The following is a 7,002-nucleotide window of genomic DNA, read 5'->3' on the forward strand; positions in this document are numbered from 1 at the left end:
GAACTAAACCCCTAAATGCCTAAGGGGGATGAAACCTAAGACGAATTTTGTTATTATTTTCTTAATTGTATGATAAATATTTAACTTGTTCTTAATTATGTGTTCTTAATTCTTGCTTTAATATCCCAGGATACTGACACAAGACACGCTCTTATTCAGAGGAGGAATAGACCCTATCTAAGAGTACATTTGCCATAATTAAGCGGAGTTGATTGCACGCCTAGAAATAGGGTGACAAGATTTTGCCGGATTAGGGTGAAACCTAATAAGGGGATCCATAGAACCTTAGAGTGTTAATTAGAGAAAAGTCTCGGTTATTCAATCTAAGGATTAGACATTATTAGTCTGAATAGGGATAATAACATAACTTAGGGATCTCTATGGAACAAGTTGAATGAATAAATAGTCTGATTCGGAGCCAAAATAACAAGTAAAGTCTAGGTGGATTTTTCCTTAGGTATTGTCTCAAGTCAAGCGATTTTCCCAAAAGCAATTCCCCAATTCTTTTCTCTGTGCGTTCTTAGTTTAGATAATTAGTTAATTAAAACAAACCCCATTATTCTTAGGCTAGATAATAAAAAGACAGTCATTACTAGTACTTTTAGTTCCTTTGGGTTCGACAATCCGATCTTGCTAAAACTATACTATTGTTCGATAGGTACACTTGCCTACATCACGATAATAGTTAATTCAAGAACGAGTAATTATAAATATTTAAAACCTATCACGAAACCTAACGATCAAGTTTTTGCCGTCGTTGCCGGGGAGCCGGGGAACTGAAATATTAGGAACACTCAAATTTTATTACTTTATCCATTTATTTTTCTTGCAATTTAATTTAATATTATTATTTATTAACTTCCTTTTTCCTTCTCTTGGCAGATTTTCATAGTTTATGACTAGAAGAAACCCATCGGGACCATTACTGTTTGACAAAGAAATCGATCGCACAGTTCGTAGAAACCAAAGAGAAACAAGGCGAAGCTTAAGATACACAGAGAACGAGCAAGAAGACGATACTCAACCCCCAACAGAAGAGATGGCTAAAAACCAAGGCAATCAACTACCTCCTACAATTGTGGTTAATCAAAATCCTGCTCCACGCACTATGTATGACTATGCTAAACCTTCTTTAATAGGAACTGAGCCAAGTATAGTTAGACCTGCTATTGCTGCGAATAATTTCGAACTAAAACCTAACACAATTCAGATGATACAGCAGTTTGTTCAGTTTGATGGTGAATTTTTTGACCCAACACTCACTTGGCGAATTTTTTGGAATTTTGCGACACTTTCAAAATTAACGGCGTTTATGATGATGCCATTCGCCTCAGTTATTCCCCTTTTCACTGAGAAACAAAGCTAAACAGTGGTTAAACTCGTTACCACGAGGGTCTATCACTACTTGGGAACAAATGACCGAAAAATTTTTGCTAAAATATTTTTCGCCAGCTAAAACGACTAGGTTACGTAATGATATCTCTTCTTTTGTGCAGATGGATTTAGAAACACTCTACGGTGCATGGGAGAGATACAAGGACCTTTTGAGAAGGTGCATTCACCATGGGTTACCGCTTTAGCTCTAAGTACAAACATTTCACAATGGTCTGAATCCTTCGACTTGGCAAATGGTTGACGCAGCTGCTGTCGGAACCATCAACAATAAAACACCGGAAGATGCCTATGAGTTTATAGAAGAGATGTCACTGAACAACTATCAGTGGCAAGTCATGAGGACAAAGCCAACGAAAACAGCTAGCGTTTATAACGTCGATTCTGTCACCATGCTCTCTAATTAGGTAGAATTCTTAAATAAAAAGATTGATGGTTTTCTTAATTCTTCACAGGTTCACCCAGTAATGCAGTGCGAAGCAAGTAGTGGTGGAACAAACCATTCGGAATACCAACCTTATAGCCACAACATGGATAACGAGCAATTAAATTACATGGGTAATAATCCTCGACCTAAAAATAATCTATACAGTAACACTTATAATGCAGGTTAGAGGAACCACCTCAATTTCTCGTGAGGCGGTCAAGGAAATCAAATACCACAACATCCTCCAGGCTACCAACAACCACCCTACCAACAGGAAAAGAAGCCAAACCTTGAAGAGATGCTCTCAAAGTTTATATCAGTGTCAGAAACCCGTTTCCAAAATACTGAGACAGCACTTAAAAATCAACAAGCATCGATCCAAGGACTCGAAACTCAGATAGGCCAGCTAACCAAACTAATCTCCGAATGACCACAAGGTAGCTTACCAAGTAATACTGAACCTAACCCATGGGAACACCTCAACGCAATTAGTACTCAAGATAAGAAATGATTCATTGCGTCCGAGCCAGAATTGATGCAAGAAACTGTGGTGAGCAAAGGTAAAAGTGAGGTAAGTCACAACAAAACGGTGAATGAAGAATATAAACCTCGTGTCCCATATCCTAACGCGACAAGGAAAGACACCTCAGGCAAACAATTCGGTAAATTCCTTAAACTTTTAAAAAAATTACATATAATCTTACCATTTATTGAAGCTCTGTTGCAGATGCCGAATGCAATGAAATTTTTAAAAGAGCTTTTAGTAAATAAGCGGAAGTTGGACGAAGCGTCGCATGTGGAGCTAAACGCAGTCTGCTCAACTATTCTACAGAATAAGCTACCCCACAAATTGAAAACTACTAGGAGTTTTACAATTCCTTGTTTAATTGGTAGTTTAGATATAAATCATGCATTAGCTGATTTAGGGGCTAGTATTAACGTCATGCCTTACAAAATGTTTAAGCAACTAGGTCTTGGGAAACCTAAACAAACTAGGATGAGCATTCAATTGGCAGATAAAACTATAAGATTTCCTAGGGGTATTATTGAAGGTGTACTAGTGAAAGTAGATAAGTTCATATTTCTCGTTGATTTCGTTGTTCTAGACATAGAGGAGGATAATAACACCCCTTTGATTTTAGGGAAGCCCTTTTTAGCAACTGCTAAAACCATCATTGATGTTGGCACAGGTGAACTCACACTCCGAGTGGGAGACGAAACAATCACCTTTCAAGCTCGAAACTCTAGCAACACATCAAGAATTGAAGGTGATCATCTAAACCATTCTGCTAAAACTAACAATATGGTACAACCTACTTTGCAGAAAATGAGTCTGAAGGAAGCACACGAGTTGCTCTCAAGCAATAGTAGAGAACCTGTTCATGAAGATCGAAGATTACAAATTGAGGAACTCGATGAATGGCAGACGCACAAACTAAGAACATACGATAAACTGAAACTACGCCAAAACGAGCTCGATACCTCTCCAAATCAACTTAAGGTTGGTAATAGATTCTTACTAGATGCCGCAGATCTACACATTGTCACCACCATACCAAATGAAGAAATACCTCTTACGGTACTCAGTATTTTTCCATTCAGTACGGTGGAGGTGAGTCATCCCAGGTTCGGCACTTTTAAGGTAAACAACACCTGTTTAAAACCTTATTTTGATGAGACTAATAGTAGGAATGAGGAGTATAAACTCCTCGAACCACCATGACCATACAACGGAGAGGTAAGTCGAGCTTAGACTATAAATAAGTGCTTCCCGGGAGGTAACTCGAGCACTAACAATATTAATTTCTTTAAATTTTGGTATTTAACTCCTAACTTACTAATAGAAATCTTGAATACAGGTGTTTCCACAGAGGCACGGCCAGGCACACGGGCGTGCTTAAGGCCATGTGAAAATAGGGCAAAAGATTTCCCCAACACGGGCTACGATTAAATGCCATAGTCGTGCGATACTGCCGTGGTCGAGCCTGCTAAAACAACACGGGCGTGCGACACGCCCGTGTCTAACACCCATAGTCGAACCTGTTAAAATAACACAGACGTGGGGATTGAACACACGAGCGTGGGAGAAGCGAACGAAGCTAGACACGATCGTGCGACACGGCCATGTGAATCCACACGCCCGAGGAACACGGGCGTGTACTAAATGTCAAACGCGTCTAAATTTGAAATTCCCAAATCAAACGGGCTGAAATTAGGGGACACGGGCTTATGCCATGGCCGTGTGCCCCAAAATCTATAAATGCCCTGCACTATTCACTTTCTTCCCCATTCAAAAACCCTAACCTAGCTGTTGCAACTCCACACGGCCCCTTGCCACGCTGGTGCGCCGCCTTCAACTTCATTTTTGACGCTCAATCTCTCTCCCTTAGCGTTTGTTTACTCTTTTCACTTCTATTTTACTTATTACTAATGCTTATTATTACAATAATTTCCATTTCTTTTGAACTATCTTCCATTTTTGTTCATTACTTTATCATTTGGTTTGCATTTTTAGTTAGTTATTATATATTGCATGTTAAATTAAGTGATTAGGAAACTTCATACCCATGATTTTACCATGCTTATCCTCATGATACTCCCATGCCAATATCTCTCATGTAATTTACATTGTTCAATTATTTCTTATGCATTTCATATTGTTAGGAAAGCTTCATTCTTTTACACATGCCATTACTACATACAATGACAAAGTCACGAAATTATTATATTAATTATGTTTGGTTGTGGCTGAAAGTCTGCTTTTTAGTTGTAAATTGTATTCCTTTTACTTCGACCACTCATCAAGATGACTTGATGATTCTAATCGCAAGTACCATGTCATCGTCAAGAGGAAAGAAAATCGACGTACCTGCTTCAAAGAAGAGAAAGTGAGCGTCCTCTTCCGCAACCGCGAAAATCCATCACCCTCTCCTACAGTTTCCCCGAGGGCACTAGGAAGAATTATTCCAAATATTTCGGGCCCGACCCTTAATTGTGGACCGCTGCATCGACTGGGCTGCCGTTGAACAACTCCAGATGGCTGACGCGATTCAGACTCTCCTAACCACCGACCCTTGGGAGCTTTTCTTCGAGATTATCGAGCCGACATACCTCGAGCTCACGATGGAACTATGCTCAACGTTCCATCTCTAGACCGTAATGGCAAGGTATGATGATCCCGGCACGGTCCAGTTTCGCCTAGGCAGATTAATCCGCCAGCTAAGCGTCCCAGAGTTCGGTGCTGCTCTAGGCTTATACACGGAGAAGTTTCGCGAGGAGAATGAACTACATGCTCTCAGTCACCACATACATATCTCTCCCTCGAAGTGCTGGCACACTTTGGCCTTAGCACGGCCTCGTACAATCCTAGCCGCTCCAAGGCATTAGTTCTACCACCATCCCAGAGGTACTAACACGCTAATTTAGCTCACACGATTACAGGGAGGTGAGAAAGCACTGGCGTCGTCAACACCCACGACGTCTACTTCTTATGGTGCATGTCGCAAGGGCACGTCATCGACCTTGCCTATTTCATCGCCCTTGCGATTCAGCACCAGACAGAGCGGCATCGGAAGAGGGTCATCTCCATTGGTCCCTATGTGACTAGGCTGGCGCGACCCAAGAATCATCTCTAACCCTCATCGGCTAAATGTCTCCACAAGGCATCTCAAGCATGCTTAGCATGAGGATGATTGAGAGGCGCTGAGGCACCTACCCTCCCCAGTATCGTCTCACCTAATATACCGAGGAGGAGGCCTACGAGGACATTCCTGATGATGTCCCCCCCACAGCACGAGGACCCACCAACTAAGCCACCACCACCTGCTCGTCCAGTTCATACGACGACTTCATATGCTGACATCTCTGAGCGTTTCACCCGATTCGAGCAGTAGTGTTTTCAATGATTTGACAACATTGATGCTACTCTAAGCAGATTTGTTAGCACCTCCACATCTCATCGCCAGTCCTACATCGCGAACCATCCAGCGATGAAGATGTTTAGAAATATTTATTTATTATTTTATATTTTTAATTTTTATTAAAACTACTTTTTATTTTTGTTAGATTTTAGAATTTTATTTTTAATTATTAATTTCGGTTATTTCCTTTCGAGTACTTATTCTTCCTAATATCCCCTAAAAAGTTATTGATTTTATCACAGTTATATAGAGCTCTTAAGCTCATCATCACATAGGAACTAAAACTCTACCGGGAAAGGTTTTCCAGGACTGCCATATCCTGCTCGACCATGACCATAGCTACCACTAGATATAATATTCTTTTGGCGCAGGACTTATAGCCTAATGAACCTTTACGACCGCCGGAGTATCCCCCTCCACTCTCGAACCGATCACTCTCCAAAACTCTAGTTCGAGGAATTCATCATACAGGAAGTTTCACTTCTCTCCCTATCTTATTTTTATACTCTAATATTTATCTTTGTACATTGAGGGCAATGTACATCTTTAGTGGGGGGCATTCATTCATTATCAGAAAAATCCCTAAATAATCACCTTCTTCTCTTGAAAAACTTTCATATTATATTTAGGATAAATTTTAATTGATTTATGATTTTGATTGATATTTCTTGAATTAAAACATAGGCATTTATGCATTGATTATTTAAACTTTAAGACATTAGAGAATCAAGCTTGATAAGTTGATTTTTAAGAATTTAAAATTATAGGTTGTTTCCCCAAGTCTAGGTATTAATTTGAATTGGATTTCACGAGTCTAAACATCAAAAAAGCCACAATTTTTGTGATATTTTTTAGCCTTTTGAGCATCTATTAATTCTTTCATGCTCACTTTTATTATTGCTTTTGAGTGCGTCAGTATTGAACTGTTATTCTAGAACTTGCTTGATTATGCATGTCGAGACCACACCATTTGATTTGATATATCAAAATGATTAAGGCACTTAGGATTAACCCACTCATGTCATGAAAAGCCTACCTCCACAATTAACCCCTAGTAAACCCCCTTGAGCCTAACAAGTCATTTCTTGTATTACCCTTAATATTAACCTTTAACCCATTATTGTTGAAATCCCCTATATTAATCCCTATTTTTGTCAAGATTTGAGTTGAATGGGCTGTCTAGCTATGTTTTGCTCTTAATAGTTAGTCTATATTATTTCAACTTATTTTTGTAAAAAAAAAACTATGTATACATATCTGTAC

This window comes from Gossypium hirsutum, chromosome A10 (assembly GCF_007990345.1).
Source record: "Gossypium hirsutum isolate 1008001.06 chromosome A10, Gossypium_hirsutum_v2.1, whole genome shotgun sequence".
Lineage (NCBI taxonomy): Eukaryota > Viridiplantae > Streptophyta > Magnoliopsida > Malvales > Malvaceae > Gossypium > Gossypium hirsutum.